General features: G+C 37.4%; 2 protein-coding genes and 1 pseudogene across 2 annotated transcripts in view; 1 reads left to right on the top strand and 2 right to left on the bottom strand.

Moving 5' to 3' along the window:
• Positions 1 to 16,100, bottom strand: part of YEATS4 (YEATS domain containing 4) — a 134,396-nt gene that overhangs the window by 7,201 nt on the left and 111,095 nt on the right. The window contains exons 9-10 of the transcript XR_003432896.1: positions 9,892 to 9,985; positions 7,990 to 8,062 (exon numbers count right to left, since the gene is read on the bottom strand). The gene's annotated coding sequence lies outside the window, so the exon portion shown is untranslated. The remainder of the gene's footprint in view (positions 1 to 7,989; positions 8,063 to 9,891; positions 9,986 to 16,100) is intronic.
• Positions 1 to 16,100, bottom strand: part of FRS2 (fibroblast growth factor receptor substrate 2) — a 121,311-nt gene that overhangs the window by 84,648 nt on the left and 20,563 nt on the right. The gene's annotated exons all lie outside the window — the stretch shown is intronic.
• Positions 8,069 to 11,336, top strand: LOC113620732 (E3 ubiquitin-protein ligase MARCH6 pseudogene; annotated as a pseudogene).

The following is a 16,100-nucleotide window of genomic DNA, read 5'->3' as shown; positions in this document are numbered from 1 at the left end:
CTCTGAACTACAACTATGAAATATTGTTTCTCCTAAAATCCACATCAGATAATTCAAAGGAATTCAGTGGCCCTCTATAACTTGGTCCTCCTTCATTATACATAAAGAACTTGCCTAATATTCTATATTTAAATTGCACATAGAAAGAAAAAATGGTAAGAAGGAGGGTGAAAAATCTCATAATTTGGCCATATTAGCAATAACAGATTTTGAGACTGGGGAAAAAAAACTGAAATCATTTTATATTTTATAGGTGAAGAAACTTGAAGAAGCATATGAGCAAGGAAAGAACTGAAGTTCATATTATAAATGGTATTCTACCCTAGAATTATCAATTCCAACAGATCTAAAATAGGTGTTTTAGCTTAATACATACATAGCATATGTAATCAGAACGGATCGCAATGTTGAAGAGTTTAAATGAATGCATGAATTCTGAGTACAGTATATAAATTAAGGGAAATTAGAAATGGCCTATGTATCCTTTAGTGATGACAGAATTCCAATAAGTAACCTGATTCCTTGGTGCAGCTTTTTAGGACAGTCTGTGCCGGATGGATCACTGCTCTGGCCCATTATGGCATTTCTTACTTAGATGACTAATTAAATGCACCATTAGCTAATGTTCATAAAGATAAGAAAGTATATGCCAATATCCTGTTTTCAACCTGGTAGCTTAATAAAAGGACTACTGCCCATTTGACGATTGCTGGTCCACTAAACCAGTTCATAAAAGAGGAATAAATCTCAAAGTTAAGTAGTGGAATAGCAGAGTATATATATAACATCAATTGCATTTATACAAAAACCCATTGTATACAGCCTGCACTGGACCAAAAATAAAAAAATTCACAGAGAAATAAGAGTTCTCAAATTTAAATCTATATTCTAGGAAAGATCAGATTAGGGTAAGGACAAAAAGCATAGTATATTCAATATTAAAAATACTTAGAGAATAAAAATCACTTTCAACATCATGGACATTTACCTTACATTAAGTATTTCTCTATCACCCAACTCACATTTAGACTGTTTACAACAGTATGTATGTGGAAGGGCATTTGATCTACTCAATTTCACAAAAATTACAGCCTCCCATTTAGTCCCAAAGGCACAAGTGAACAAAATAACATTATTATAAAGTGCTGTCTTGGTAGCAAAGAAAAATATGCAGAACAGACAGACTCATACTAAAGGAATAATTAACAAGAGCTGTGGTTCATGAAGAAATACTCTAGCTTCGGTGACATCATGGTAACTACGAGAGTGTGCCTTTATGATTTTCCCCCCAAACCAAGTTGGATATGTCCCAAGTTAAATAACAGCTCCTGTTTCACTCCTAGATATCACTTTTTTTAGCTTTAAAATAGAAGTACGTAAGTCAATTTAAAATGCAAACTGGTATAAAGGCTTAAAACTTATTGTTTAAAGAAAGCACTGATTCTAACTTTAAAAAAAAAAGGCCTTAATGACTTTCCTAAAGCAGAGGAGGAATTTCATCGTTTTCAACCTACCAATGCAAATAAAAAAGGCTATAAAGGATGCTGCTTTATATAGAATATTTATATAGAATAACATGCATGTATCCCCCCATTCCTTCCATATATATTTGTCTCTGTCTCTCCCTCTCCCAGGGCTGTGTGTGTGTATATGTGTGTGATGTTTCTTCCTCCCTGCCTCTATTTTGGTCACTCTATGTCCCCTCTCCTTCTTGCTGACTTCTATTACACTCTATTAACTGGCTTCTAAGCACTGATATTCAGAAAGCAAGCATTTTATCAGATTGTAGCCTGTGGCAAAGTGAATTAGAAAAATAGCCACAAAATGAAAAAAAAAAATCATTCAATTAGTTGAAAATAGATAAAATTAAAGCCACAAATTTTCATTTCCTTTAAAATGCCTAAATACATAGATATACCATACATATGACTTTAATAAACTTAGTAGAGTTTATCTAGCAGATTTATTTACAGGATTTTGAGCTAAATATATGGGGAGAGGGGGTATTAAAAGAGTTAGTTTAATACAACAGTTATGAGCACTGGCTTTGGAATCAGCTTTGAGTTCGTGTCCTAGCTCGACACTAACTGTATGATCTTGGGCAGGTTACTTACTCTCTCAGCCTATTACCTCATTTCTAATGTTGTGAGGATGGCCTGTGATAACACCTGTAAGACAGTTTGCGTGGTACCTAGCACATAGTGAGGGCTCAGCACACATTACATCTAAAACATGCAGTCAACGTTTATCACTCTTTTTGTCTGCCTAGCATCTGAACTTCCCTTCTTAAGTCTGGGAACTTCCCCACCTTATGTTTTCAGAAGATCAAAGAGTTTTCCACATCTTAAATTTAAGAACTTCACACCATCTCATGATTTCAGAAGATGAGACACTTTTCCGCATGTCCTACACGGCCACGACACGGGCTATGCCAAACACACATGCCCAGCCCAGAGAAGAAATGGGCAACTAACAAGCAGGACAATAAGAGACCAGAAAGAACTCTCTCTCACACTAATGGTGGAGCAACTGCAGGAAGGTCAAGTCTGGAGCAGAGGTGACAGCACTTATAGTCAACCAGTGCTAGCCGTGTCACTGGGGCAGGCTGTGGCGTCTGTCAGTCTGTCTCTAGATGGCACTGGCAACCTCATGGGAATCGTTGTGCAATGTGATTTCGGGCACTGTTTCTGGCTGCTCAGCCCTGAATCTGGTTCTCTAACTCTCAAAACAATTTGATGAGCCACTGAGCTCTATCCAATATCCTTTTAAAATACACGATACGCTTTTACTGGTTTTTACTGCCACCAAGAATTGTGACGGAAACAGGCAGGGGGAACATCCATTCTCACCTACCCCACCCCCACAGGGGAAAAAGATTCTGTTTTTAATCTCTCCAAAGAAACACAAAAGTAATGTTCACTTTCAACCAACGGATTTATCCTGTGAAGTTTTGGAAACCTTATTTCTATAAATTTTGGATAATAATTTTCCTAATTTGGAATATGAGAAATGTCTAATCAGTTTTAGATTTATTTCAAAGGAACACAGACAAGGAGAAGTGATGACACAGGAAAATACGTATGTGCAAGGAGTAAGTATCATTAAGGTTAAGAGAAATTATCCCAACATGCCTGAAATCAACCTCACTGTATTCCCAAGCGCCTTCTTCCCAGCAGGAGCTTTTCACTTGGGGTTCTATAACCAAGGAGTCCCTCCTCCTCTTAAGGGTTATTTTAAGGTCCAAAAAATTTTAATTATCATCAAAAGGCCTTAAACATTCCTATTTTGTTTTAGCAAATAACTCTAAAATATTTGTATAACAAAACCATTCAATTCTCTGTTAAAACAGTGCAGAGCAAGTCAGTGCCTGATTGCCACAGGCTGATTTTTCAGTATGTAAAATACACTCCTCTCCCTCTGCCAGATTTCTCTGCATGGCCATTTTATAGTTCAGTAATGCTTTTTCCACTGTTTAGAATGTTAAAACTCAAATCTGTTCATTTTATTACTTGTCAATATAAATGTAATATAAGGTTTGTGGGGAGTGTGAAAATGGCGGGTTAAATATGTACTTTTTTAACCCCAGGAGCCAGTTACCATATAGAGTTGAATGTTTTAATGAATAAAAGAGCAATCTAAACAAAAGAGCAGTCTTTAAAAAGTGATAGTCTTTTCAGATTAAAATTTTTAAAAAAAGAATCAAGCATTTAGAAATGTATATTGACATCTAATCTATAGCTATCATATTAAAAACTCAGTAAGAAAAAAACTGAATTTCGACAGAGATTTGTGAAAGAAAATTAAAAAGGCCACAAAATTGTAGGGCTCATGACAATAATACGTTAGAGCTATGTTACAGGACCTTGAGAGTTAAGCAACTTACCCAAGGAACCTATCTTCTGATTTAGCTGAGTGATGTCATTAAAACACCTTCAGCTTGTTCTTCAAACAGATTCAAAATAAAGTTAATTGCACATTGCACACCATATGGTATTAATTCCTGGATTTAAAATGACAAAAAGTACTAAATCCAAGGCAAGTAATTTCAAAACTCAACTGTTAATACTCTTTTTAATATAAAGTTCTGACTTACGATAATTTATAAATACCCTGGACTTATCAATGTAGAAAAAATCATCAAGAAATGTAAAAACTTTTCATAGTATCCATAACTCCCAAGGTGTGTAAAATCATTTTTGCCTAAGTGCTGAGGGCTATTCCATTAATCACCAGTCATAATTTATTGGCTGTTATTTCCCGGATTCTGTCGGAACATAACTTATACTAAACACCACGTATTTAAATTTATGCCATTTAACAACAACAAAAAAGAATTTTCTGGTCATAATCTACCTGCTCTAAAAAGACACCATAATCCCTCATGGAAAAGTTCCTTTGTATTTGGTCACATTATATTAAACACAGAAGGAGCTCTGTACTCAGGAGAGTAAGAAGAAAAAGTTCACAAAAAATCAAACTCTTCTTTAAATGAGGCATGTCCAAGTCAGTCTCACAAACTAGCTATATTTACGTTTCATGAGAGGCCTCGGAGAAGCAGGTCTAAAAAAGAACTAAGGCTAGCTTTGGATGACTACCCTGTTATGAAGAGTAACTTATGCTATGAAACTACCGTTAACAGCCAAAACATTAAAAAAAAAAAAAAAAAAAAAAAGGAAGCCAACAGACTCCCCATCAAAATAAAGTGCAAGAACAAAAAGTACATGATACCCAGAAGAGAACAGGGAATAAGTATGTGTATAAAGAGACAAAGAAGGTTTACCGCAAAAATGGCAAACCCAAGGCACATGTACTGCTATTTCCCCTTCTTCAAAACTGGCCTACGCAAGTAACAGGTGACAGCTCTGTAGAGGTTAGCAAAGGCCTCAAAAACCTCTAGATGGCTATTACAAAGCAATGGGAATTATCAGACCAAGCAAAATATTGCCATTCCTTGTTTAGACTGACTGGAAGAATGTTACTCAGAAAAACTATTAAGGAGGAAAGGAGTGTAAGGAAAAACAATAACAGTAAGCCACAAATATTTACTGAACTATTTGTTTTATTTTTAAGGTTACATACACTGTTTCATTTAGTCCTCACGACAAACTTCAAAACTACTATTACACCCACTATACAGACAGGAAAAACACCGAGGTTTACAGAATTTTAAACAACCAACTTGCCAGAGTCATACATACACTAGTGGTGGTACTGGAGCTCTAACATGGACCTGAGCACTTTACCACTCCTTTTAATGGATCGGGCAATTCAACTGACCTAACCCTCTATCCATCCTCCCATGTAAATCCACCAGGACAGATTTTTTTTAAGTAAAAGTTTAATTATTTAAGTATTAGCATGTTTCTAATTGAAAGTCTGGAAAATATAATGGATGTACCAAAAGTCCTATCTTTTTTATTGCTTTTATAATTAGTATTTTAATGAACACCTTGTACATAAATCTCTGTGCACATTTTTATTCCATTTATAAAATATTATAAATGGAATTCTGGTCAAACAGTGTGAATATATTCTGCCAGAACATCTGATTTTAATATTACTGAATTGATGAAGAGATTATGGTTCCTTAAGAAAAACAACTGTGCCTTATTCTCCCTTACCCACAATGCCTAGGCACATGAGCAAGTCTCATGACTGCTGAATGAATGGAGGGTTCTCTCCCCTTAGCACACAGTCAGAGACTTCGAGAAGAGAAAAATAAACAGAGCAGGCTCCCAAATTAGAAGACAACAGTTATGCCACATATCGAATTCATTAGTGGGCTGCATAAAACTCTTCTTAGGGAGAGAAGAACATGAACGTTAACATTACCATTCAATGTATTTCCATGTGTTTAAAATATATTTCCATGTGTTTGGTTATTTTATAGTACATTTAAAGAATACAGTATTTTAGTAGGTATATAACACACTGAAGACATTACTTCTCCCAGTTTATTATCTATATGCCTTAATCTACTATTGTCCATGGAAATCATTTCAGAACACGTTCATATAGAAAATTCATACCTAAATATTTTAATAGTAACTAGAGTTGCTATTTTACTTTGATTTTGCATATCATCTATTTCCATCAAGTTCTAATGATATCATAGCAGGCAATGTCCCCATAAAGATGAAAAAGATTGACTACAAAACATTGTATCAGCAGGCACTGATCCAGCACTTTAGATGTATTAATTTAATCTTTACGACATTACATGATATTACGATTATTAATCTCTCTATTTTATAGGTAAAGAAACTGAAACAGAGAGAGATTAGAAACCTGCTTGTTTTGGGACTTCCCTGGCGGTCCAGTGGTTTAGACTCTGCGCTTCCACTGCAGGCGACACAGGTTCGATCCCTGGTTGGAAACTAAGATCCCGCGTGCCACGCGAGTGCAGCCGGAAAAAAAAGAAACTTGCTTGTTTTTTTGAACCTAGGTATTCTGGCAGCCACACTTCTAATCACTACACAGAACTGACTCGCAGCATCAAGCAAAAAGCACTGAACAGCTTTCCGTGGACATTGGTGACACAGGACACAATGAGAGTATGTGTTCCAGAAAATAGGAAATTCAACCAATCCAGGTGGATTATTTACTCATTAGGTAAATAATTATTTATTATGGATCAAAAACTGTATCAAAATTGGGAGTATTCTCCTAACCTTGAGAAATACTAGGTCTAAGAAAGGTGGAGACAGACCATCATAAGATAGATATCTAGTGTAGACAGATCTAACCTCGCTAGAATAAAACAGAATTTTTACAAGTGCTATGGCACAGAAGGCGTTATTAACTCTGGCTAGGGCACTCAGAGAAGCTGCACAGAGGAGGAAATCCCTCAACTACACCTTGAATAACAGACTTGTACAGAAATTTGTAGCTAACAGTCTATCTCCCCACAGAAGGGTCACTGCTGTGAAACTGCTGCAGTAGCTCAAAACATGTCTCAGCACTGCGGAACCATCTTAGGTTTGCTGGAGGAAGAGTATGGGGCTGCAATAGGTCTGAGTGATCAAACCCCCCGTCAACACAATGGGAACCAGCAATAAGAAGCGGACTATCTATCCAGCTTAATTTTATAGCCAGTATAGCTACAAAACTGCCTTTATTTGTTTGACATACCTACATTTAAATTTCTAATTTAGAAAAACCTAAATTTTAAAACTAATAATAAGGAATGGAGGTGGGGAGTAGTAGACCTTCGGTTAATCATGACTGGCCCTGACCCCTTCCTGAAACCTCACCTTAAAAAATTAAAGGAATTTTTAGAAGTATAAAATCCATAAGGGGGTTCCCTGGCGGCGCAGCGGTTGAGAGTCCGCCTGCCGACGCAGGGGACACGGCTTCGTGCCCCAGTCCGGGAAGATCCCACATGCCGCGGAGCGGCTGGGCCCGTGAGCCATGGCCGCTGAGCCTGCGCGTCCGGAGCCTGCGCTCCGCAACGGGAGAGGCCACGACAGTGAGAGGCCCACGTACCGCAAAAAAAAAATCCATAAGTATAAGAGACTGGGGAAAGACAACAGCAAATAAAAGAAGGCACAATATTTCGGAAGCTAGGAAAAAAAGAGGTAACTAGACCAAGAAAGCCGAAACCTAAACCTGAACGGAAGAAGCCATCAAGCTGATAAACACAGAAAGTAGAATAATGGTGGCCTGGGGCTGGGATAAATAAGCAGTTACTGTTTAATAAGTACAGAGTTTCAGTTAGGGATGATGTAAAAGTTCTGGAGATTGACGGACAGTGGTAATGGTTACACAACAATGTAAATACACTTAATGCCACTGAACTGCACACTTTAAAATGGTTACAATGGTAAATTTTGAGTTATGTATATTTTACCACATTACCACAATTAAAAAAAAAGCAGCAAGCTGACTCATGCTGAAGAGATTCAGGTATTGGTAGCATAATGAAGACAAAAATGCAGGGTGCGGCTGGAAACGAGATGAGTGGTTGAAAGTTCATTTAAGTGGCCTCACCCCAAAACCAATCTTCTCCTCATCCCTGGAGAGGGTGTACCACAGACCCTGATCTTTGGACCACAGGTCAACACTGAAAGCAAGACAAAATAATTAGAGAAAAACAGGAGAATTATTTGAAAGTCTGCATTCTAAATAGGAGGCAGAAGGCTGTCTCCAAGAAGAAAAAGGAACTGACAGATTATCTGATGTGTCCAACCATATTGTATTTTATATTTGTCAGAGAATTGCAAATTAATTAATAGGCACAAAGTACATAAAATTTCAAACTCAGATAATTATTCCAGAAAACATTAAGTTGGACAAGAAAGGAAATACGATCACAGTGAATTTTGTGACAAGGCTGTGAAAAATATTTGCATAGTTATAATAATTTATATACTAAAGAATTTACCCCCCAAACCTGATATCCTATAAAAGGAAGATGAGAGAAAGGGAAATATGTATAAATGTTTGCAGGCGGCAGAGAGATTAAGATGACTAATCCTCATTTTTCTTAGAAGGAAAGTGAGTAGCTACTGTCTAAAATGAAAAGCCAACAAAAAACAGAACTGACTTAGAAAAATAAAGACACATCAGAACAGCTGAAGGAACTGAAACTGACTGCCCCTAAAGGCTGGGAATTGGACATGAGAAGAGATGGTGCCCTGCCATTTTTATAAGCCTTGAATATTATTTGATTTTTAAAACTACATATGTACAAATATCACTTTAATTTTAAAATAAATAAAAATGTACAGAGGCAAAACAGAAAATTGTCAAATTGTTAAAACGATCTGAAATTGTCTCAACTGAGTATACGCCTTTTTTTCCCCCAAACTATTGTGTTAGCTTTCTGTAATTCTTAGGATTTTCAGTAGTATTGAGGTCAACATGCTACTTGCTGCTCTGCCCTTCAGTGCTGTCAGGCATCACCAAAATGAGGCTCCAGCGGGAGGAAATGGTGCTGAAAATGTTGCCGCCGACCAGCATGCTAAGCCACCAGCCAAGAACGCACTGATGCCGGAAAACCCTGATGCCCAGGATGAGCAGGTGGAACAGGAGGAGGAGGAGAACAAGGAGGAAGACAACACAGGTGGGGAAAATGCAGCTGATGTCACATAAACTGCAATGCTTTAGAATGGGACAGAGCTACAAAGAGTTTACATGGGGAAGAATGCTAGGACTTGATGGATGACTAGTGTTTCCAGAACATGTCATCTGGGTGGTGTCTTTATACACACCGTTCTTTCTTGGTTTTGCATTTTACCCTGACCACACTGGTCATTTCTCCCTTGTTCATTTGGGATTTGAAGAACACCTCCAAGCATCTCATTTTGAAGGCCTAATCACAACCATAGTAGGGTATGTACTTTTAGCAATAACACTGATAATTTATCATGGCTTGGCAACTCTTGTTAAATTTCACAGGTCTCGTCACTAGCTGGGAGTCTGCTATATTGTTGTTAAAGGTCTCTTTGTTAGTGGTGGTAGAAATAAGTGTTCCCTCTCATTTGTGGCCGGTGACTGGATATCTGTTCCCTGGAAATGTCTGTTGCTTCTCTGAAAGATCATGTTTCTGCATTAACTAGTAGGAAAGGTGTCTGTTTTCTACTTTGCCTCCATTCTGTTACTGAGACAGGTACTTCAACCTGGTGTATTTTGGTTTCTAAGGAATCTGAATGATCCAGATTTCTAAAAATCCAGTACAAGAAATGATTCACTTGACTATTTATAAGCATCTCCCAAGATTTATTTTGTCAGTGGTTCTCTTTGGCTCCATCGTGCTCCTGGTGCTTTGTCTACCTATTCGTGTAATTAAGAGTCTCCTGCCTAATTTTCTTCCGTACAGCGTCACGCTCCGCAGTGATGCTCCACTGAGTGAACTGTCCCTTGAGCTGCTTCTGCTTCAGGTTATCTTACCAGTGTTACTTGAACAGGGACACACACAGCAGTGGCTGAAGGAGCTTGTGTGAGCAGGGACCATTACTGCTGGAAACTTGCTGGATCTTCATTCCTATTTGGTGGAAGACCAGGAAGAAAATGAGAACAGTGCAAACCAACCAGTGAACAATAACCAGCCTGTTTGAAATAGTAACGCTATTCCTGTGGTGGGGGAAGGTGTGTATGCAGCCCACCAAGCCATACTTCAGCAGGGAGGGCCTGCTGGCTTTCAGCCTTACCGTCGGCCTTTAATTTTTCCACTCAGGATATTTTTGTTGATTTTCTTCACGTGCAAGAACCTTACTGATGGCCAGGCTCATCTGCCTTACTCTACCAGTATTTGCCAGCCGTCGGTTAATGTCATTTTGGACAGGGACTGCCAAAATCCATGAGCTCTACACAGCTGCTTATGGTTTCTACGTTTGCTGGCTAACCATAAAGGCAGGGACGGTGCTGGCGACATGGATGCCACAGGGATGCAGAATGATCTTCAGAAGGTTAAAGGGTAGTCCTGCATGATAATGAAGACTTCGATAGTTGCAGTGCTGCTGGCTGGAGTCGTCCTGCTTCTTCTGGGGCTCCTGTTTGAGCTGGTTATTGCTGCTCCCCTGAGGGTTCCCTTGGATCAAACTCCTCCTTTTTTCCCATCACAGGACTGGGCACCTGGAATCCTGCATGTGAGAATCTGTAGCTATATAACACTGATGGATCCTCAGTGGTGGTTTAAAACTGTAATTGAGCAGGTTTAGGCAGATGGCATCCGGAACACTGACCTTCACTATATCATTCGGAAACTGGCAGTGCCAGTGATCTCTGTGCTCTTGCTTTCCTAATGTGTACCTCACATCATCACATCCGGCACCATTCCTTTACTAGGTGTTAACTGCGGAAATGCAAAACTTGGTCCACTGGCGGGGTTTTCCACTTTTACTGATAGTCGTGGTATCGACAGGAATCTTGTCCTTCCAGGTCTGCCAGTTTAAGTCCCTTTATGAACATATTAAAAATGACAAGTACCCTGTGGGCCAACGCCTCATGAACTATGAATGGAAATCTGGCAAACAAAGCACGTCTCCACCACCTCCACATTCATCCCAAGAATAAAGTGGTTGTATCAACAACCTTGAGCTTCCCCTTGCCTTTATGTGTCCTTTTTTGTGGACTTCTCTCTTCGGAGGTTTTCCCCAGTGATCTCTCAGTATTATTTTTAAGTTAAATGTATCTGACTTGTGTTCTCAGCATTCAGAGAGCAGCAGTGCAAGGCTCTGCTGCCCTTCCTGCATCTTCTGACATCACTGCTGTCTGAGGTCTGTATATGCGTAAACAGAAGTTTCTGGATACCCTAAAACCCTGGATTAAACAGAATGTGCACTGTACATCTTTAAACAAAACGTATATTAATTTATTAAATCTAGTTGTCACTTTAAAAAAAAAACACCTTTCTTATAGCACAATTCATGAACTGATACAGTATGCAATTCACTGGAGAAATACTTTGGGCGTATAGCAATTCTAAAGCCTAACTGTTTAAAACCACTCTATAAACACAGTATTTTATTTATTCCTTTCCCCCTAAGAATATATATTTGGATATATTTATATAAAGGCTTATATTATTTGTAACTCTTGGATCAAATCCAAATTTTGACATTTCAAACGACTAACATTTGTAAGCCCCAGTGATGGTAGAGCTGAACTTAAATAAAGTCTGAGTGTCAAATGATACAAATGGACAAACTGAAAGGCTACTCATGGAAAAATATATAAAAGTACTAAACATGCAAAAGAAAACAGGAAACAATCTTATCTGCAAGAACTGTACAACTTGCAACTTTTTAGTATATGTGCTGCCAAACCCAGCACAACTTACAGCTTTTTAAAAGTCACATTCTTGTGGGCACAAATTCACCAACTAAATATAATCTAATTAACATACTTCTTCTACACAGTCGCAACCAAGAACTTCATTCCAGAAAAAGAAAATACTTCAAAGCACAAGATTAAAACCATGAGCAACTACATCAGAATCTACTGAATTTTTTTTAATTAATAAAGTTCTTTTCATATAAAAACTATGAGCCTTGGTTTGTTTTTCCAGCAGTACTAATGGCCTATGCTGATCTACAACATATAGTTGTTCATTTTCATGTATCAACTACATAACAAATTTATAAATACTTAAATAACTATCACAAAGGTTTAAGAGCATTAAAATCATATGTGTTATACTGTTTATACTGCACACTCATATAATCAAACAAGAAATAGAGTCAGAGATAGAGCAACCAAAGAAAACCTCAAGTATTTGTCACTGAGTGCCCACGTGTCAGAGAACATGACAGAGAAATTCCTATGTGACAAGACTCCTGCACTCAAAGAGTTTGAGATTTAGCAGTGCAAGAGGAGAGGTAAGAAGTGTGTGTGGTGGGGTTGCCAAGACCAAGACATGAAAACAATTCATGAAAAATATAAAAAACTAAATGACTAAGTACTAAACTACAAAATATAAAGGGTAAATTTAGAGAAGAGGAAGATAACAATTGCCTTGAGAGAGGAAGAAGGCATTGAACTGGGTCTCAAAGAAGTAGAGAAACATTTGAAGAAATAAAGGAGAAAGATCAATGTCTCTGTCTCTGCCTGTCTCTCTCTTGTTCTCTCTCAATTTTGCTGTATACTTAAACTACATAAGGACATAAACTACATAAGGACAGCTGAGACTTTCTGATTCCCAGTCCTATAATCTATGCATTAATACACTATACACTATTTTATGTATTAAGTATTTTACACTGCACTTCATTATCAACCTCAATTTCCTATAACCAAAAACATTAGGATGCTATAAAAAAAGATGCCCATCTTAAAGTAAGTATGCTATAATACACAACGGCCAAATGGGTCTCAGTTAAGACCACAGAACTTTTACAGCCAGAACCATGGCCTTCCCACTAAACTGAGATATGTTACTATTCCAGGACTATTCCTTTAGCCAATAGGCCATTCTAATGGGAGGGTACTGCCCAAGCAACAAATTTCAAAGCTAAAGTCACGGTTCCAAGGAATTTATATATAGAAATTTTTCATTGTTTTATCTAAATTATTTTGATTGTATGCTGATCGCTACCTAAATAGAGATGGAAAATCAAAGAAAAATAATATATCTAAATGAAACACTACAAAATAAACACAATCATGGAATGCACAAGTCATTATGCCATATAGTTATTAGTCACAAACTTATTATAAGCTTTCTCAGGAATTATATTACTTTTTACACCTAACCTAAAATTTTCCTTCTCTAAATTGGTAAGATCCTATTAGTTTTTATACATCTACAAATGGTAACTATGTTCACTAGTGTACCCCAATCTAAATTAATATTCATCACAAATTGAAAAACACTCATTGGTCCAGCACCTGAGAGTCATGGTTCCTTACATCCTCTCTCACTTCTTTCTCTTTTCCCACACCCAAAGACAGAACACTCTCATGCTCTCCCATTACACTCCCATCTAAAACCCCTGAGCAGTAGCCAGGCGCTCCCTCCCCCTTCCATGAGGATCCACAACTTAATTGATCCAATTTATCCAGTATACAGAAGGGTGTAACCAAGTTTTCTTTCAATATTTTTTCCTGTGTTTTCATGTGTGACCGAGAGGAGGAGGGAAAAGGAGTTCTAAATGGAGGCACAAAAGAGCCGAAAGCTACCTTCAGCCCTCTAAGGCAGCTGTGGCACAGTACAAAAGCAATGTACCTGAAGTGCAGGATCAGGGTCTTAAGCCCAGCTCTGCCATTTAACCATTTCTTAGTTGAATGACCTCTTTCACTTAGCAATTCAGCCTGCCATGTCCAGCTCAGTAGAGTCTTTGATAATATCCATGGCTCTTAAACCACTTCACTAAGCAGCCACGTATTTGTAGATGGATCACTATTTCTACTTACCTTTGGATATGTTATGTGATCTTTAGCACACATCTTTGATTATGCCTTAGATTAACATTTAATTATACAAGCCTATCACCAAGGAAATAATTGTAGTGGATATCAAGAGTAAAACAGAAATTGGGATCAGTGTTTTATCAATAATATTCAGAAAATCAATAATGAATAGTAACAATCACTAAAGTACTTTATTAGCCATTCAGGAATCTATTATTTTTAATTCTCTGAAAATGTATCAGTTCATACACACACACAACATCGACTTTTATGTATTATTAGTTTGTTTCAATGATTATAGATCACACTAGTTAAATATTTGACCATCAAAATTGTATACTCTAATAGTCAGGGTTAGACACTAATTAACTTCAGTTACATTTCACTGGTGACTGTATAAAAGGCTATACAAATTTCTATAACTTACCAAAAATTAACTCATACAATGTTTTATTGCTTCCACCACAAAGTTTTATCTAGTAGCTGAATACAGTATTAACATTTATTAAGCAATCTCCTTAAATATATTTAGTAGTTAACAGTATTAATATCTTATTAAAATTATTTCCACTGAAGAATACATATCAGTACTTTCCCAACTTATCAGCATAATTGTATTTGCAGTACTATTCTAAATTACTGGATAAACTAGAAAGAAGACTAAAAGTTAATTATAATTTTTTGAAATATCTGGGATCAAACCAAATGCTACAGAACCCAAGTAAAACAACAAAATCAAATATATTCTTTGGGGATACAGGACAAAAAACAGACTTCTGGAAGTCTTATTAACATTAAGACAATAAACTAAATTTTGAAACAATTCCTAGAAATGTTAATGCTATAAAGTGACTCTTCTCCATGAAGAGAAACTTATGCAAAATAAGCATGTCTTAAAGGCCAACTCAAACAGTGCTAGAGTGAAAATAAGAGACATCTGAAGATAACGTTACTGTCTCATAATTTTTTTTAAAGCACTAGGAGAAATTTTAAGGTTAAAGTAAAAGCATTAATCAAAGTAAATATGAAGATAAAAATAAGAGAAGAAAAACTAATGCAACACTTCTGGAACAGAAGGGGGAGGAGGATTCTAAGTAACCAAAGACGAAGATAACAGGAAAAAAAAAGGTAAGTAACTCATGTGCAAAAACACTTTTGGAATCTGCATTGAAAATTAATTATACAGAGTAATTAATATAAAATATGAGGTCCCACCTACTATACTAAAGCATGAAGAGTTTATATTACATTTTTCCATGCACACTCAATGAAGACTTTTCCTCCACTGTAAATTCACAAAAGGTTTTTGTTGGTGCAATTTACTATGCCTATTCTCAGCCCTAGGATATTTTTGTACCCAATCTCAAATTGGAATAGGGATGCTATCTGTCCTCAAAATGTCGAGTTATTGGCAGAAACGTAGCTCCATGTCTAATAACTTTTATGCTCCACTACAAGTTTTTTAAGTGGTATTCTTGTTGAGATGTAACTAGACTACCTGTATATTTTAAAATATAAATTAAAACTTATGGGATACATTGCTCATGACTGATATAATACATCTGAGCCACCATTACCCATCTCCCTCCTAGCACTGAAAAGGAAAATGTAGAGACACTGCTCCACCACTTGGCTACTTCCTGCTAACTACATCTGCCCAAACTCCTCTTAGGAGCCCAAAGGGAAATCTATTACCACTGCTGCAGAAGCTCACCATCTGTGGCCACTGATAAATGTATTAAGGAGGACTGACACAACAGAGGCAACTGCAATACTTACTGTCAGCTATACAATGAGGACTGTGGGCGGTAGGCAGAATTCAAAGACCCAAGATCCCTGCTCCCTGGTGTATTACCCTGCATAATCCTTGGGACTGCAAATATGATGGGATTTCACTCCCATGATTAGGTTAACTTTAAGAAAGTTGACTTATGACGGACAATTATCCAAGTGGGCCTGAACTAACCACGTAAGCCCTTTAAATTTGGATCTAGAAATAAGAGACAATTTTTAATGGCTCTCTATTGCCTATAATACTGCGCTGGCCAAAAAGTTCCTAACCTTGCACCAAAAAACCTGAACAAACTTTCTGGCCAACCCAATAGCAAGAGCTGCCTACTCTACCAGCTTTTTAAGGACTTCTGTAATCTAGCCCCAGTCTTACCAATATAAAAAGAAAAGATGGGCTTCCCTGGTGGCACAGTGGTTAAGAATCCGCCTGCCAATGCAGGGGATACAGGTTCAAGCCC

Source organism: Aethalodelphis obliquidens, unplaced genomic scaffold (assembly GCF_003676395.1).
Source record: "Aethalodelphis obliquidens isolate GAN/ISIS:26980383/991018 unplaced genomic scaffold, ASM367639v1 scaffold8, whole genome shotgun sequence".
Classification (NCBI taxonomy): domain Eukaryota; kingdom Metazoa; phylum Chordata; class Mammalia; order Artiodactyla; family Delphinidae; genus Aethalodelphis; species Aethalodelphis obliquidens.
Note: the sequence above shows the minus strand (reverse complement) of the source record. Positions and strands in the feature narration are given on the sequence as shown.